Genomic DNA, 19,744 nt, shown 5'->3' on the forward strand with positions numbered 1-19,744 from the left:
ATCATAAGACAGGAGCAGAATTAGGTCATTTGGCCCATTGTATCTAGTTGAAACTAGAATAAACGCAAATAATGGTTCTTCTGTTAAAATTTTTTGGGATACCCTAGCTATTAAGCTTAAGGCTGCCTTCCTTGGGAAACTCTCCAAATTAAATTAACATGCCAACAATCTAGTGAGACTACTAAGACCATAAGACAAAGGAGCAGAATTAGGCCATTTGGCCCATTGAGTCTGCTCCACCATTTGATTGTGGGTGATTCATTTTTCCCCTCAACCCCATTCTCTTGCCTTCTTGACATAACCTTTGATGCTTTTACTAATCACGAACTTATCAACCTCCACTTTAAATATACCCAATGGCTTGGCCGCCACAGGCACTTGCGGTAATGATTTCCACAGATTTATCACACTCTGGCTAAAGAAATTGCTCCTTATCTCTGTTGTAAAGGGGTGTCATTGTATTCTAAGCCTGTTCCCTCTTGTCCAACCATGTCCACTCTGTCTAGGTCCTTCAGTATTCAGGAGGTTTCATTGAGATCCCCTATGATTTAATGTCATGAAAATGCAATATAAACATTAACATAAAGCCAGGCTGAGTCCAGTGCTGTCAGCTGAAGAGCCAATTGGTCAGAAAAGGTTGCAACGAGTTTAAAATGTTAATTATGATGGCCTGGAAGCATACAGTTGTGAAACAGTTGCTGTAATCTTGGATCATGCCAAAGTGCTTGACACCTAGTCATGTCTCACATAGACCGTAGAACATAGAACAGTACATTACAGGCCCTTTGGCCCATAATGTTTTGCTGACATTTTAACCTACTCCAAGAGCAATCTAATGCTTCCCTGCCACATAGCCCTCCATTTTTTCTTTCATCCATATATTTCTTAAATGTCCCTAATGTATCTGTCTCTACCACCACCACTGACAGCATGTTCCACACACCTACCACTCTCTGTGTTTAAAAACCTACTTCTGATATCCTCTAAACAACTTAAATTTTGCACCCTTGTATTAGGCATTTCCAACCTGGGAAAAAGGTGCGAACTGCCTGCTCTATCTATGCCTCTCATTATCTTGTACACCTCTATCAAGTCACCTCTCATCCTCCTTTGCCTCAAAGAGAAAATCCCGAGCTCGCTCAACCTATCCTCATCAGACGTACAATTGTGAATCGAGTCACTGTGCACATGAAATAGCACTGTGGTAGCTGAATGAGTTATAACTGCAGAAATTTGTTATCTTCAAACAAACTCACAAGCTTCTACAATCAGTACTGCAATAATGATTAATGTTAAGTGTTTCTTAGCGGTGTTGGTTGAGGGATTAATATTGGCCACGACAGCAAGCCAATAGGTGCACCACAAGACTGTGTGCTTAGCTCCGTGCTCTATTCGCTTTATACTTATGACTGAGAAGCTAAGTATAGCTCCAATGCCATACTTAAGTTTAGCACTGCATCTGTAAGACAGTGTTTTGGACTGTGGTCTGCATAAAAGTGTGCTCAGGAGTTAAGTGTCTTTTTCTCTGGTGTGGTACCTGAATTCACAATTTTCTCACTTGAGACTGAAAGCAACATCAGCTGAACTTGTTGAGTTGCTGCACGTTATATAAGATGCAAAGGTTTCTTCTTGTTGATGATGTTTCTGTTTACTGTCCCAATATAATGTGATTCTATGTCATATTTTGTTCAATATTGCACCTGCAGATGTAATTTAACTATAAAGCTGTTGCCATTGCTGAGATCTTTGTCAGTGGCTTTTCCTGCACCTTGTTTATTCCTGTGGTGTAATTAGTATTGTGCTAGTTATGGACTGGAGGAGTAATTGGCCTTGTGTGATACAAGGGATGTAACGATCTGCTTTGTTGTTAAATTTGGTGTTGCACATGGTAAATATAGCTTAATTACATTGTTGTCTTGATGCTCTTTTGGTGGTCCTGTAACCTATACTCTGCCCTGTGCTCTGTATATTTCTGCAGTTGCAACACATTCACCCACCACAGTGCCATCTCTTGCACACAATGACTCAAATCACAATTTAGTATAGGTGGAGTGTTCACGCTGCATATGTAATGTAGGGCAGTGAATTTACCAGCTTTGGTAAGATTTTTTTTTGTTTTGAGATACAATGCAGAGCAGACCCTACCGGCCCAACCTTCCAGCTGTGTTGCTTAGCAACCCACCTATTTAACACAGGACACGTTACAATGACCAATTAACCAACTAACCGGTACATCTTTGGGCTGTGGGAGGAAACCGGACCTCCCAGATGAAACCAACGCACATGGGGAAAATGCACAAACTTCTTACAGACGATGCTGGAATTGAACTGTGTACTCCGGAACACCCTGAGCTGTAATAGCATCGTGCTAACCACTATGGCGTCCCATTGAGACATGATACTTGTGATCAATGCCTTGTATATATTACAACAATAAATTTATCTCACTTTGAGCTACACATTTTTCAAAAGCACATAGTCATGAGCAAATCATGTCATTTTCTCAGATATTAAAAGCTTTTTCTTTCATACCTACTAGTTAGTTCCTTGCTTAGATAATTATTTTTTTTAAACTGGCATTTATTTGCTATTATCCTTGAGCCAAAATAAAAGTAACAATTATATCATTGGAGCCACTATGATGAGAGTACATACTGCTGAATCTAATCTATTAAAACACTAAACTGTGCATCTGCCAAATAAAGCTCATAGTCAAGCAGTCAAATATTTAGCTAATATTAGGACTTATTTGCTTTTTGCAGTTTGAAGAAATATTGTTGGAAGGCTTTGGCTACAGTTTAATTGGCAAATAGCTGCAGAGGGGTTGATAGATATCGATTTTGCAAATCAGATATTGGAACAACTGAGCAGATAAATGGAAATAACAATAGATGTTTGTGAGGAGATATCACAACGTCATATGTCTGTAAATTTATCAGAAGAAATGCTGTTGCGTAAACAAGTACTTTTAACAAAAATGTATCTGTCTGGTCGACCTAATTAAGGGATCAATGGTCTGTTAAAAAAATGGAAGCAGTAGTTACTATACTGATATCGCATGGCTTCAGGACCCTTCATTCAGCCTTGCCTCATTTGACTGCTTCCTCTCCCTGAATTAGAAAGTTGTGGGCCAGATCCTGTTATGGAGACAAGTTCAGAAATCCTCCCATGCAGTGCTGGAGGACGACGTTGTCTGAAGTTATTTCCCTTCAGCCATCAGGCTCCTGAACCGGCGTGGACATCTTCACTCACCACAACAATGAGCTGATCACTGAACACAGCCTAAGGACTCACTTTCAAGGACCTTACAACTCATGTTCTCAGTATTATTTATTTCCTTTATTTATTATTAATATGATGATTATTTGTTTCTTTTTGTATTTGCACAGTTTGCCAGTCTTTGTGTGTAGTTTTTTTATTGTACTTCTTTGTTGTACTGTGAATGCCTGCAAGAAAATTAATCACAAGCTAGTATTTAGTGACATATTGTATACATTGATAATAAATTTCCTTTGAACTTTGAGGTGCTATAGATTATATGCTTTTATTTCCTCTGAGTAGATTAAATACTGGAGTGGAATAATGTTCACAGGCAACAATAACATTCAGGAAAGTTATTTTCTTCTCCAGAATCCCCAATATTTTTTCAGAAGAAATAATTGTTTCTTAATTTCACAAATATTGTTTATAAAACAGTGATTCACTCAACATTTTTATTTGTCCTTACTTATATTGTTCAGTGCTATAAGTGATCAGGTGCATGTTTCTTTCTATTTGTTCATGGTCTGTGAACATTGATGATTGTCCATCAACCTATCAACCACTACTTTGAATATACGTTCACAGCAGTCTGTGGCAAAGAATTTCACAGATTCACCACTCTGCCAAAAAAAAATCCGCCTTATCTCTGTTCTAAAGGAATGTCCTATTCTGAGGTTGTGCCCTCTGATCCTAGACTTCCCCACTATAGGAAACATCCTCTCCACATCCACTCTGCTTATGCTTTCAATTTTCAATAGGTTTCAGTGAAATCCCCCCTTATCCTTTCAAATCTAAACTTCAAAAAGTATAGGCCCAGAACCATCAAACACTCCTCATAAATTAACCCTTTAAATTCCCAGGATTATTCTTGAGAATCTCCTTTGGATCATTTCCAATGCCAGGACATCCTTTTGTAGATAAGAGGCCCAGAACAGCTCACCATACTCCAAGTGCATGTGACTACTTGTCTGTATATGGCCCATATCCTCTAATCCTTTCCTATCCGTGTACTTGTCCAAGTACCTTTTTAATGTTTGTAATTTTTCCCTGAAAGTGACTGCACAGGTTGATAGGGTGGGTAAGAAGGCACATATGGTGGCATGCCTGTTCCTTAAGGTTGTTATAGCCAGGGGTGGTAATGGGGACAAGCTCCCACTCCCTATTAAATGCTCTCAATGGTGTGCTTCTCCAATAGCCTCTGACAACCAAGTCCATCTCCTGGCCTTCACGTTTGGCTTAGCTACTAAGCCCAACAGAACTGCTTCTACTGAGAGGAGAAGGGGGAAAGGTGGGTTACTGGTGCTTTAAAACCAGTCCCTTCGGGCAGATGGGACTTGTCAGCCGTGGTTGGCAGCTCATCTAGGAGAAGGAAAACTCTGACCTCAAACCTCCGCTACCTTGCGGCTGTACCCACTCATGGGGAAGGCTTCAGAAGTAAACCCCGAGGGGAAAAATCCAGAGGCAAGTTCAATGTCGACTGGCAACTCCAGTAACACTGCTGGTACCAGACTGTATCAGTCTCTGTGTTCCTCGATTGCGTGGAGAGAGGGAGCTTGCTACAGGGGCAACAGCTTGCTCTCCATATCATACTGCCATATCTCCATATCGTACTGCCCTGGATTGTGTATCTAGACAGCTAGAACGTAACATCCATGGTCAACTCTGACCGACAGAGGCCACAGACAGACTATTATTATATTTGGACAGTTTGTCTTCTTTTGCATGTTGGTTGTTTGACAGTCCTTCTGTGTAGTTTCTCATTGATTCAATTGTTTTTTTTTTGTTCCACTGTGAATGCCCACAATAAAATCTCAGTATAGTATTTGGTGACATGTACATACTTTGATAATAAATTCACTTTGAACTTTGAACCTCAGCCTGACTAATAAAACATTTGGATTTGAATGCACTGGTGGTAGAATCAGATGCATCAGGGACTTTTAAGAGACGTTTGGATAGACACATTAATGTGAGGAAAATGGAAGGATATGAACATTGTGTAGCCAGAGGCAAATAGTTTAGTTGGCCATTTGATGATTAATTTAACTGGTTGGCACAACATTGTGGGCTGAATGGGCTGCTCCTGTGCGGTATTGACTTATGTCCTACATAGGGTGGTGCACAGAGATACTTCAGGTGCAGGCTGGTTCTGTGCCTTGAAACCTGGTTGCAGTAACTGACAATGCACCACTGCATTTGCCTGGCATATTAATGTGAAATGTGATTTTGTAATAATCCTTTGATTGATTAAAACCTTGCTGTACGGATGAGACCTCACCCACCTAATGAGGTCACTTTTTTTTTCACGTGGGCACTGACCAGCGGCACAAAGTAGCGGAAGCACTTGTAAATGATTCAGTTGAATTTAGGTCAAAAGAGTGTTGTGATGTTAGCGGTATTTTACCCTGTCTGAAGCGGCATAAACCCCGAGTCAGTCAAATTCACCCTTGCCAATTCCACCTGACCTCTAGTGTGGAGAATATCGAGTCCTGCTCTCCATTTTTCTCCTCCGCTCAGATCCCCGAACAGGGCCCCTCTCCGACATTCTTTCTGAACAGTAGAGTCAACACAGACAAAAAAAATGAAAAGCTGCATTTGCTGGGAATCTGAATTCTGTGAATGAAGTAAACAATGAGAAAGGATCGAGTTCCGGGAATTGAATCAAAGTGACGTTTCAGTCGATGAAAATAAACTTGAAACATTTTGTCCCAGCTGTCAGCTTGCTTCAGTGCATGAGGGAATTATCAGCAGCCACAACAATCAATTAATGACATTGATGCTGTTAATAACTAATTAAGAACAGCTTTTTCACTGGAAAATAAACAGAAGTGTTGTTCATTGTATTGGAAACTCGTTTATTCTCTCCCGATTGGCTAAAGAATTCCTCGGGGTCTTTCACAGCAGCTTCAGCCCTGCCCATAATGAACGGAGGCGAATGTGACTCTAGATACAGCTACCACTCATTCTCAGTGTAAAGTGAAGCAGGAGTGCACAAATTCCTGCTTCATTTTGATGCACACATACGGTCAGCAATATCAACTTTAGCGACGGGCAGTACAAAACAAGCATACCTCTTCCCACCATGGGTAGTATTTACATAAGGCGCTGGCTCAAGAAGGCAACATCCATCATCAGAGATCCCCACTATCCGGGCCATGCTGTCTTCTTGTCGACCATCGGCGGGAGATACAGAAGCCTGAAGTCTTGCACCACCAGGTTCCAGAACAATTGCTTCCCTTAAGCGGGTTCTGGAACAAGCCAGCAAAACCATAATCTCTACAGTTTAGCAACACTGGTCATATTGCATAAAAAATACTTTTGTTGTGTGTATTGTTTGAATTTCCAGCATCTGCTGATTTCCTCGTGTATACTTTTGTTCCAATTACATTGGAAGTTAAAAAAAATCCCAAGCACGTGTCCTAGAAGCATCAGGTTAATCCTTGAAAATAGAAGGAAGTGATAGATGCCTATGGCATGTTGAATTGTCGGGTATATGATTAGTTTTTGTTGTACTTCCCGTTTGTGTTGTTCAATGAAAAGCCTAGAGAGCCATATCCCAATTAAAAACCAACAATGCCTTGGGAGCTATCGGTATTTCTGTAGAACATAGAACATTACAGGTCCTTCAGCCCACAATGGTGATGCAATCTTTTAACCAACTCTAAGATCAAACTAAGCTTTCCCTCCCACATAGCCTTCCATTTTTCTTTCATCTATGTGCCTATCCAGGAGTTTCTTAAATATCCTTAATGAATCTGCCTCTACCACCATTCTTGGTAGTTTGTTCCATGCACCTAAAAAAAATCCTGCCTCTGACTTACCACCTGCACTTCCCTCCAATCACCCTTAAATTATGTCCTAGCACAAAACTCATGGTCTACCAGGTAGATCCCTGCTCTCGTGTATCCTTCTTTGAAGATTAGCTTTTATTTATCACATGTAGATTGAAACATCAAGCATACAGTGAAATGCATTGTTTGCATCAATGACCAACATAGTCCAAGATGTGCTGGGCAGGGGGGCGGGGGACGCAGCTGCAACTGATGTCATGGTTTTGGCTCCAACAGAGCAACCCCACAACTTACTAACCTTAATCCATATATAGGTGTAACCCCCTGGGTCACCTCAGGCTCGCTCAGCTCGTTCTCGTCTAGGGGGAGCAGCCTTCGGCCCCGCCAAACTGTGTAATCAGCTGGTGTGGATGCTGTGTGATGTCCCCGCCTCGCCCAAAAACAGACAGTACACCATAAGCAATTAAATGAGTACAATTTATAAAGGTTACTATAACTAAGTGATTAATAACGATACAGTATATATGAAGAGAAAAACTAAAGAAAAGGCGCCAAACTTATCAAAGTCCAAACCACTTCGTGCACAACCGTTGGAGCTCAATTACTGAAGTCTTCTGGCCACCATTCGATCCCCTCCGAACTCCTCGACTCGCAGCTCAGGACCCTCAACCAAGCACATCTAGCTTCATCCCCCCTCCTCAGAGTACCTCCCGGCCTCGGACCCCCGCTTGGGGTCTGTTCCTCACCCAGCTTACGGCATTGCGTCCTCTCTCTCAACCTCCTCGCGCCGATCTGCCCAAAAGCCCATCAACAAAAGCTGACAGACTCAGAAGAAAGAACATTAATCCCCATTTGGTTTACAAAGGAATACAATTCTCGTTATCAGTAAATTTTAACCCAAACAAGCTTCCAGCACTCTCTCGCAACAAAGAAGCATTCCTGCTTTTAACAAAACAAAGAAGCCCTTTTGATTACATACACAGTAACAAAGAAAAAAGAAGAAACCCCCTTTACATAGGAGGAAACTGGAGCATCCAAAGGAAATCCACACACTCACGGGGATAACAAACTCCTACAGACAGCAGCAGGAATTGAACAGTTGGCAATGCAAATCATTATGCTACTGTGCTGCCCCATCTGAAGCTTGGACTAACGAAAGCAGGAACAGGAAAGGTACCACCAACAACAGCTCCTTTGCATCCAATAAATCCAAACAACATCCATGCTCTCTTACCATAAGACATAGGATCAGAATTAGGCCATTTGGCCCATCCATTCTGCTTTCATCATGGCTGATATATTTCCCTCTTAACCCCCTCATTCTCTTGCCTTCTCCCCATAACCTTTCACACCCTGACTAATCAAAAACCTATCAATCTGCACCTTAAATGCACCCAGTGACCTGGCCTCCACAGCCGTCTGTGGCAATGAATTCCACAGATTTACCACCTCCTGGCTAAAGAAATTCCTCCTCATCTCTGTTCTAAATTGACATCCCTCTGTTTTGAGGACACCCTCTGATCCTAGACTCCTCCACCAAAGGAAACATCTTCACATGAGCTCCCCCCTCATTCTTCTAAGTTCCTGTGAGTACAGGCCCAGAGCCTTCAAACACTGTTCATATGATAATCTTTTAATTCCTGGAATCATATTTGTGAACCTCCTTTGAACCCTCTTCAATGTCAGCACATCCCTTCTTAAATAAGGGGCCCAAAACTGCTCACAATACTCCAAGTGAGGCCTCACCAGTACCTTATGCAACCTCAGCATTACATGCTCGCTTTTATATTCTAATCCTCCTGAAATAGATGTTAACATTCTATTTACCTTCCTCACCACATATTCAACCTGCAAATTAACCTTTAGGGAATCCTGCACGAGGACTCCCAAATCCCTTTGCACCTCTGATTTTTGAATTTTCTCCCTGTTTAGGAAATAGTCTAGGCTTTTACTCCTGCTACCAAAGTGCATGATCATACACTTACTGACAGTGTATTCCATCTGCTACCTTTTTGCCCATTTTCCTACTCTATCTAAGTCCTTCTGCAGCCTCTCTGCTTCTTCATCACTACCCACCTCTCCACCTATCTTTGGATTATCTGCAAGCTTTCATCATCAAAATCATTGTCATACAGGCCAACGTTGTAGTATTGCAGCCTTAGCTACACCCAATCAATTTCATTGGACAGGCCACACCATTTCTATGTACAACACCAGACTTCTGACATGAATAGTCTTTTTCAAACTCTTGCAGGTGAAGAGATTACTAGACCAACAGAAAAAAAAAGATTCAAGGACATTCTCAAAGTCTTTATGGAAAATGAAACATCCCGACTGACTCTTAGAAATCATTGTTGATGACCACTTAGACCAAATAAAGGGCATTGAGGACCTGGTGTCCATGGATTGCGAGCACATGAAAGCCCAAAAAAGAGTGCACTTCTTCATAAACTGCCTGCCCACCTACTTCATCGGGCACCCTCTGCCCTATCTGCTGAAGAATCTGTGATTCACATATTTGGCTCATCAACCACCTCAGAAACCAAAAAGCCTGAGTCAAAACAGGTCAACTTTGATCCTGGTGTTCTGTCTAAAGAGACATCTAAGGGATCCCATTATCTTGCTCTTTCCCTGCGGTCCTACAGTTATTTAGATTATAATACCATAAAATATAGGAGCAGAATTGGACCATTTGGGCCTTTGAGTCTGCTCGACCATTCGATCATGGCTGATTTACTGTCCCTCTTAACCACGTTCTTCTGCCTTCTCCCTGTAACCTTTGACACCTTTATTAATCAAGAATCTATCAACCTTGGCCTCCAAAGCCATGTGTGGTAGTGAATTCCACAGAATTGCCACCCTCTGGTTAAAGATATTCCTCCTCATCTCTGATCTAAAGGGACATCCTAATTCTGAGGCTGTGTCCTCTGGTCCTAGACTTTCCCCCTACAGGAAACATCATTCTCTTCCCTTTCAAGAACTTTTCAAATTCCTTTTTGAAAGTTCCCATTGAATCTAACTTGTCTCTTGGTAGTGTTTTCTAGAACAACCCCCTAATTAAAGAGGAATTCCTTGTGTTTATCTGGTTCTGCCACCTTCATTTTAAATCTGTGTTCGTTGGTTATGAACTTTCTTGCAAAGCCCGTCACCATTATGAACACTTTAATCAAATCTCCTCTAAGCTTTCTTTGTTCTAAAGAGAAATAATGGGTCATTACCTACTCTGCCCAATGAAAGCACAAACAATTGTGGGCATAATTGAAGATTGGTGATCTAAAATCTAGTCACAAGGTATGGCTGATTTTCTGATGCACACTTTTGCCAAGTTATTCACTGGGAAACACGTTTGTAAATTTCCAGCCCATCTCTCTTCGCTATGTACAACAGAGAAGTTTTGATATTTCCATTCATTATGGAAGACAGAAACATAACACAAATATAATAAGCTTTCATTATTGCCGGCAGTAATTCCTGAGTGGGGACTCTTAGGTTGAGGTGCTGCAGCTAAATGGGCTGCCACTTGAGGGGTCCCAGAGATCGACCTGGGATCATTCCTTCCCTCCCATTTTCTCCTCTCCCCATGCTGCCCTTCATATCAAAAGACACAGCATTAGCTTCCACATGGCTGCTGTTCAGTTTTATTTTGAGAAGTGGTTGCATGGTATTAGAAAGTCACATGAGGTAGAGGGTTACCACGTTTAGAGTTGGAACACATAAGTGTGCTTGTGATGCAGAAGTACTGCTAAACTTGTGCAATATGTATTGATGAGACACTGCAGAATCACATGCACCACATTTTTACTATTAATATCTCATTTTTTTTAAAAGCCCTGGTAAATAGAGAGTACCTTCATTGCAATCTTCACATGATGGTGTCTACAATCACTCCTGTAATATAAACATTCAAGACTGAACCATGCCATTGTCAAAACAATATTGAAAATGCTGTTCTTCCTCTAGCACAGAATCTCAAATCTTATGCAGCATTTCCTCCTTTTGTTGTTTCTTTGTTTAGGAAGGGTAATAGGGACTAACCAGGAAATTATTGGCCATTGATCCTTACATCAGTGAAGGTTCGTCGGGATAGGACTTAAACACCTGGAAAGGTTTAGACGGATATGGGCCTAGTGCTGAGAAATGGCATTAGCTTGCATATACGTGCACTCAACGGGCACTTTGATGCACACCTGAACACCTGCTTATTAATGCAAATCAGCCAATCATGTGGCAGCAATTCAATGCATAAAAGCTTGTAGACATGGTCAAGAGGTTCATTTGTTGTTCAGATCAAACATCAGAATGGGGAAGAAATATGATCTAGTTATTTTGAATATGGAATGATTGTTGGTGCCAGATGGGGTGGTTTGAGTATCTCAGAAACTGCTGATATACTGGGATTTTCATGCACAAAAGTCTCTAGAGTTTATAGGGAACAGTGTGAAAAATTTAAAAAAACATCTAATGAGTGGCAGTTCTGTGGGTGAAAATGCCTTCTTAAGAGCGAGGTCAGAGGAGAATGGTCAGACTCGTTCAAGCTAACAAGAAGGCAACAGTAACTCAAATGAACATGCATTGCAACAGTGATGTGCAGAAGAGCATCTCTGAGTGCATAGCACATCTTATCTTGAAGTGGATGGGCTACAGCCACAGAAGACCACACCAGATTCCACTCTTTTACCTAATAAAGTGGCCACTGAGTGTATATCTTGGTAAACAGGGCCTTTTCAGATACTGTACAACTCTGTAACTCTGACTCTAAATAGTAAATACTGACTGGCTGTTCAACCATGTAAAGCATCCATCACATCTGAAGAAGCAAGTTTCAACACTTCCATGACTGCAACTGACTAGCAGAGGGTATGTCCAACCTTAGGAACTCCCTGACCTCAGCTAGTGTTGCGTCAACCAGCTGAGATGTTGGAAGCACCACAAAACTTCAACTGTGAAGAATTGTACTATTTTTCTATTTAAGTATTATAATTAAATGTGCCATGGTAAAAACCTGCCATTCTATGAGAGCAATATCTTGTATTGGTACTGTTACTGGATTTGGTTCATCAATACACTGAAAGGTTTATTTTGTGTGCCATTCAGACAGATCATTCTATAAGTATGTCAAAGTAGTTAAAAAGGAATACAGAATGCAGAAGATAGTGTTACAGTTACATAGTGCAGTGCTGCTATATAAATAAAATGCAAGGGCCACATCAGGCTAAGCTGGGAAATCTAGAGTTCACCTTGTAGTGTATGAAAGTCTAATGCTGTACAGCAGAATAGAAGTTGTTCTTGACCCTGGTTGTATGTGCTGTCAAGCTTTTGTATCTTCTGCCTTATGGGAGAGGAGGAGGGAGAGGGAATGTAAAGTGTGTCAAACAGTGTCAAGTTCATAAGACAGTTTATGTCTTCGAGCTTGGAAACTTATTTCAGACTAAACACAAGAGTAACATAAAAGGACATAGTCTCGAACTGGTAGATGCAAATTGTGCTTGAGTAATACCAATAAATTTTCTATAATGGCAGCAAACTGAAGGCATTTCAGTTATAAGGGGAGACTGGAGGAGCTGCATTTTAGAGTAAGAATAATTGAGATGATACTAGAGTTGTATGGATCTGGATGGGGTAAGTGGAGGCTATTCCCATTAATGATAGTTCAAGGATCAGAGGGCACAGATTCAAAGTGATTGGTGAAAGATCCAAGAGTGATGAGAGAATAACAGTGTAGCATTTATGGCCAAATATCAACAAAATTAAATTCTAATGTGGCAAACATTAGAATTTAATTTTGTAGACATTTGGCCGTAAACATACACATACACTATTAATGTTAGGGTGTAAATATGTGTGTGCATGCACACCAGCACTCATGGCCCTGTGCCTCCACCTGCCCTGTACTGCCTGTTACATCAAGTGTGCTGCCTGATAATGTTGTGGGTGTAGATTCATTTGAGAGTTTCAAAGTAGAATTGGATAAATATTTTCAGAATTTTAAAAAAAGTCATGGGGGCACAAGGAAAGATTGCATTGCTGAACCAAAAACTGACACAGAATCAAAGGGTAGAATGGTCTGTTACTAAAGTTTCTGTAGCTGACTCCCTCAATGGAAAGTTGACATCAATTAATATATAAAGCAAAGGTGAAAAGTTGGTGGCTAACTGTACCCTTTACAGACCTGATTTACACTGCTGGTAATTGAGTGGATTGAGCTGCACACGACACAATGGACCTTTATTTACCTTCCCTTCCTTGTTGCTTGTTCATCTGAAGTTTATGGTTTTTGCAGGTTGCAAGAATTGCAGGTCACTGTTCCTGAACAGGAGCATCAGAAATGAAATAGAGGCCAAATGGGCTCCTGATTAACTCATCTGCTCATCAATCCATATTTGTACTAATTGCAGCTCAACATTTCTGAAATTTCAGAGAAAATTTTATGACCACAATATGTTTTTGAGTTTCTGCATCAATTATGGAGCCACTAAACTGTCTATTTTAAAATGGAGGAAAGGTTTACAACAACCAAGCTAAATGTTCGTCCATCTTAAACCTTAATTTCAGTGCATTTGTTCCCATCTTATCCAGTCGCTTGGCTTAATTTCAAACATTTTATAATGCCCTACTGCACATTTTAGAATACACATTTTGTAATACACTACTTCTTTCTGATAACACTGAACTGTCGTCATTGAAAAACAGCATTCATCATATTTGCTTTTGGCTCTATTAGAATCCTCATTCCAAGAATTAAGCTATCAGTGTGTTCCAACAAGCAACCCATTCATTCCCCCATCAGGGAGAGGAGAACCTTATTTCATCTATCTGAACTTCATTTGCACCCAAGATCTTCCGATTAGCGTGAATTGAATTTGAATTTACATCCACAGAAGGCAAGATATTGTCTGAAAAGGTTTTTGGAAGTGGTTCAAATGAGACTGCCTAAAGTGAAAAGGCAGTGTGCTGTGTCCCATTGTGTTGGGTTTGGGTTTTTGTTCCAAAGTTCAATTGACACTCCTGTAAACCAGTAAGTTTATTCACAAGCTGTCAAATCACCTGCCAATGTAGGAACTGTCTTTTGAGAGCAAGTGTAGCATGTTTTCTGTTCATCATCTAACAGCCTTGTTAAAGATTCATTTGCACTAGTGTTCTGTAATTTTAACAGAGCTTAAACCCTGAATTATAGTAACAGAAAGGAGTTGCCACTTCATTATGACACAGTCAGAAGCCATCAAGTTTAATCCAGCTCCCAAAAGCACAATTTCCTTGTTTCCCTGTAATCCTGCAACATGCCCATCAAGTCCATTGGCACTTACTAAGAGGTCATTTACAGTAGCCTGTTAACCTATCAACATATCGTTGGGGTATGGGGAGTAAACTGAAGCACCTAATGGAAACCAGGACTGTCAAGGGGAGTGTGTGCAAATTCTCCATTGACGGTTCCTGGATCAGCACTGAACTCAGGTCTATCAAGCTATGAGGCAACAGTGTAATTTTGGCATCATTGTTGGATCTGATATTGATCCAGAGGTTCTTTGGAAGTCAAGAATAAGGCATTAAAATTGGTGGTTACAGCCATTGTATTAAGTGTTACAAGAACAAAGAGCAAACATCGAGAGAAAGGACAAAGGAAAAGAAGTTGTGGTCACCTCATACTCAGACTAGAAATGACAGCATCTTCCAATGTTAACAATTAACCTAAAAATAGCCAGATTGAAGTGGTGTGACACCTGCTGCAGAAAAACTGAGAAGCTTCTAAAAATACAGAATCAGCTGTGCTACAATTATGAGAAAATTTACTGAACAATTGTATGTATATAGGTGATTATAACAATTATAAACAGGCATAAAACATTAAACTACAGGGAAAATACAAGAAAAGTAGTGATTCTACACCCTCATCTAACATTACTAAGTCACGTTCTCACACACACACACACATTCCCTAGATAAACAGTAATTTCTGAGCCTTGTCACATTTGGAAACATTGAACTTGGAATTGTTAGGAATACTTTATAAGAAGGGAACAATTGACCTAACTCATTTGTAGCTTCCTGGTACAATTCACATCTCTCACTTGAAATGTGGTTTGAAGCCTCACTCTGGCGCATAAACCAGGCTAGTTTTCCAATGCACCTGTCTAGTGTACCATCCCTTGGATAAAGTATAAGAGAGAGAGGCTCCATTTAGCTTTAAAATTCTTCCAGGCATTAATTTACTGAAGATTCTTTCCAATAACCTGGCCAAAATTCTTCCTTCTACTGCCATTAAATGCTTACAAACACATTATAACTTTGAACCTGATAGCATGAACATCAATTGCTCTTAACCTCTGGTGATTTTCCCTCTTCCATTCATCTCTCTTTTTTTCATTCTGTCTCCCCTTCTTTTATACACACCTGCCCATCACCTCTTTCTGGTTCCCATCCTTCTTCCATTTTGTCCATCTTCACTCTCCTCTCCTATTAGATTTCTTCTTCTTCAACCCTTTACCTCTTCCACCTATCACCTTCTAGCTTCTTATTTTATCTCCCTTCCCTCACCCACCCACTTGCCCCTTCACTTAGTCTCATTTATCACCTGTCAAATTGTACTCATTCCCCTCCCCTCCCCCCACCTTCTTATTCTGATTTCAGCCTCTTCCTTTCCAGTCCTGTTGAAGGGTTCCAGCCCAAAACATTGACTGTTTATTCCTGTTTCCTCTTCTCACCTTGGTGAGAAGGGGAATGGAGTGACTGTTTATAAAGAGTACGTTTCAGTTGTTTTACTGACTGTAAAATGACTGTAAAAAGGCCTTTTCTTCAACTGGAGATGTCTGCCCTGGGTGTTTTTCCACATATCTGTTTATATACTCCTTTTCAAAGCCATAAATTAATTTCCGTTTAAATCTCTTTCTCACAGATGCATTTAAGAACACAGATTATGTTACTTATCTGTTTTCAATGCAGCAATGGTTATCTATGAACTTGACCAATTAGGATGAGTTTCTTTTTTCAGAGGCTAAAAATTTCTGAACTGAGACTCAAGGTGATTGGAAGTGCAGTGATGTGAGAGACTAATGTGGGGTGGAAATTGCTGAGATTTGGTACATGCATTACAAATATTCATTCAGTATATGTTATCTACCTTTGTACAGGATTGCTGTTTAACATACAGTAGTTCTGCGCAAACCAAGGTTGAGGCTGTGGCCTGTTCCAGCTGCTCTGGGCTCCATGTCTATGGACACACTTTTGTTCCGAATGCCATTTCCTTACTTTTATTGTTTGCGCATGTTTTTTTTCTCTCTGCACACTGGGTGTTTGACGGCCTTTTCTTTATGAGTCCTTTTGGGTTTCTTTGTTTTGTGGCTGCCTGTAAGGAGATGAATCTCAAGGTTGTGTATGGTATACATACTTTGATAATAAATGTACTTTGAACTTTTTGAATCTGATTTCTGATTTGCAAAACTTAGGTAGAGAAATTTCACCCCTACTGACACTATTAAAACTGCAAGCTCCTTCAACTGAGTCTGTCTCTTAGATCCCTGAAGCTGGAGACTAAAAGGGAATACATAAAGACCCTGCTCAAATATCACAAGATGAATACTAAAATAAAAAAACCTCATAGTGTAATTGCAAGTGACTATGTAGTACTGTCGAAGCCAGAGCTCTGCTTATGTTGCATTGGTAACCAAGGCTCACCAGTCCAGGTGCCGAGGCATTCACTGCTCCTCTCCTCCCTCCTCCCCACTCCAGTTCAACACATGGATGAACAACACAGGCCACAACTAACTACATCCCCTCCTTGCCCTGCACCTCCTATCCACACCCCCACATACCAACTGCTATCATCCCGATCTTCACCTCCCCCAGTCCCCACCTTTCACCAAATCCCCAGTCATTATGGACTCACCTTCACTACTGAGCAGGTGAGAAGGGGAAACAGACACAGCAAAGCATTAGGACCAGATGGAGTGAACCCTGGGGTCCTGAAGGAGTGTGCTGAGCAGCTGTGTGGAGTTCTCCAGCATGTTTTCAATCTGAATCTCAGTGTGGAAAGTGTGGAAAACATCATGTGTGATCCCAGTACACAAGACGGGCCAACTGAAAGTCTTGAGTGACTTCCGTCCAGTGGCCCTGACCTCACTCATCATGAAGACCCCAGAGAGGCTGGTCCTGGCTCAATTCTGGCCCCTGATCAGATTAGTCGTTGATTCACTGCAGTATGAGTCGATGATGCTGTCACCTACCTGCTGAGCAGAGCCGACTCCCATTTGGATAAGCAGGGCAGCACTGTGAGGTTCGTGTTTTTTGATTTCTCAAGTGCCTTCAATACCACACAGACCTCATTGCTGGGGAAAAGCTCCGTTCAATGCAGGTTGGCATTTCCATTGTATCCTGGATAATGGACTACCTGACTGGCAGACCACAGTGTGTGATTTCAGAGCTGTGTGTCAGACATGGCTATAAGCAGCACTGGGGCCCCACAGAACACTGTATTGGCTCCCTTCCTGTTTACCCTGTATACCTCAGACTTCAGATACAACACTGAGTCGTGTCATCTGCAGAAATTCTCTGATGACTCAGCAATAGTTGGGTGTACAAAGGGAGGATGGGAGGATGAATACAGGGCCTGGTGGAGGACTTTGTCAAATGGTGCAAGCTGAATCATCTGCAGCTCAACATCAGTAAGACAAAGGAGATGGTGATGGACTTTAGGAAGACCAAGCCTGCACTGCTCCCTGTTACTATTGGTGGTGAGGACATGGATATGGTGTGGACCTACAAGTACCTGGGGTGGGGGGGAGGGGGGCACCTGAACAACAGACTTGAGTGGAGCACCAACACAGAGGCTGTGTACAAGAAGGGCCAGAGTCACTTCTAGTTCCTGAGGAGTCTGAGGTCCTTTGGAGTATGCAGGCCTCTCCTTCACATGTTCTACCAGTCTGTTGTTGCCAGTACAATTTTCTCTGTTGTGATGTGCTGGGGCAATGGCATCAACACGGGTGATGCCAACAGGCTCAATAAACTGATTAGAAAGGCTGGCTCTGTCACAGGAGTCAAACACAGGACACACTGGAGGCTGTGGTAGAACGAAGGACCCTTCGGAAAATCCTGGCAATTCTGCACAATGCACCCTCTGCATCCCACCCTGGCTGAACGGCAGAACACTTTTAGTAACAGAATAAGACAACTGTGTTGCTCCAAAGAGCGCTAAATGAGGTCATTCTTACCCTTTGCCATTAGGCTCTATAATGAGTCAACCTATAGCCAGGGAAGTGATGACTCCCTCCTGTTAGACTGTTTGTGGTAACTTATTTTTTATTCTTTCTTACTTCTCTTTTAATAATTTGTATATTTGTAGATCTGTGCACTTCTAATGCTACTATGACACAGTAATTTCCTTTGGGATCAATAAAGTATCTATCTATTAGACTGTACTAATATCAGGGTAACGTGTTTCTAGCATGAAGCTCTGCATGGTGAGAGGACAGACTTGGAAATTAATTGTCACTCACCGTAGTGTGCCAGTCATTTGGGGACAAAGCCATAAAGTGACATGTCCCAAAATTACCCATTATATTTTGTATAATTTATGTTTAGGTGAATGTTGTGCATCTGATACTATGTTCATGTGATGCTGCTGTAAGTTTTTTAAGGCACCTTTGCATAAATGTACTTGTGCAAATGACAATAAACTTGACTTTGACTTATAAATATTAAGCTAAGATGAAGGGAGCTTTCTGCATTTACAGAATTTCCAATGGACAGCTTATAAATAAGGTTCACCCATCTTAATGTCATTATATTGTTAGGTACAGGATTCCTTTCAACAATAAAACATAGTCCATAATCAGTTCAACATATTTTATCTCCTCAGGGAGATGAGTAACCGAAGAATTAAATTAGCCTTCACAAAGTGAACACTCCAAAATAACTTCCCAAGGGATGCCAATGAAAATTTATTGTAATAGCTTAAGTGATTGAGTTCTTTGTGCTGGCATCCAGGTGACTGCAGAAGGACAGGTACCATTAAATTCATAAGCTATAAATGGCATGCTAACCAGATTCTTGAAAAGAAGCCAAAGTTTATGGCTTTCCTTCCTTCCTTCCTGGTTTCTTAGTCAGATATCAGTGCATTTCATTTATTGGGCACTTTCCTAAACTTTACTCCACTCATCAGCTAAAGAGTAGAAAAGAAATTTCTTTAGAATTCTGGTCTCACTGCAATTTTACAACTTTGTCCTCACATCATCTTAATGTAGCTTATCCATCTCTGAAAAGCAGAAATGCTGGGAATGCTCAGCAGGGCAGGCAGCCTGTGTGAAGGGAGAGACAGAGTAAACGTTTCAGATCGATGAGCATTTCATCTCATGACAGATTATCAATTTGCCAGACCTGCCAAGTACAGGTGTTCCCCCCCACTTCCCTTACAAAAGTAGAGCGTTCCTATGAAACCTTTCTTAAGCCGAAATGGCGTAAAGCAAAGAACCATTAATTTATATGGATAAAGTATTCGTAAAAGCAAAAATCCTCTTTGTAATGTGAAAACAAGTTACTAATGTAGGTCTTTTGTAAAAGCGAAGTGGTGTAAAGCGAACATTCGTAAAGCGGGGGACACATGTATTTTCAGCACTTTCAGTTTCTGTAGGATTTTCAGCATCTGCAGCTTTTTTTGGCTTTTGTATCCTTATTGTCGATGGCTTCTCACACCACGAAGAACC

At 41.1% G+C, this 19,744-nt stretch overlaps 1 protein-coding gene across 7 annotated transcripts in view; it reads left to right on the forward strand.

Moving 5' to 3' along the window:
* LOC132384860 (thyroid hormone receptor alpha) overlaps positions 1 to 19,744 on the forward strand; it is a 459,686-nt gene that overhangs the window by 320,306 nt on the left and 119,636 nt on the right. The window lies entirely within an intron of this gene.

This window comes from Hypanus sabinus, chromosome X1, assembly GCF_030144855.1.
Source record: "Hypanus sabinus isolate sHypSab1 chromosome X1, sHypSab1.hap1, whole genome shotgun sequence".
Classification (NCBI taxonomy): domain Eukaryota; kingdom Metazoa; phylum Chordata; class Chondrichthyes; order Myliobatiformes; family Dasyatidae; genus Hypanus; species Hypanus sabinus.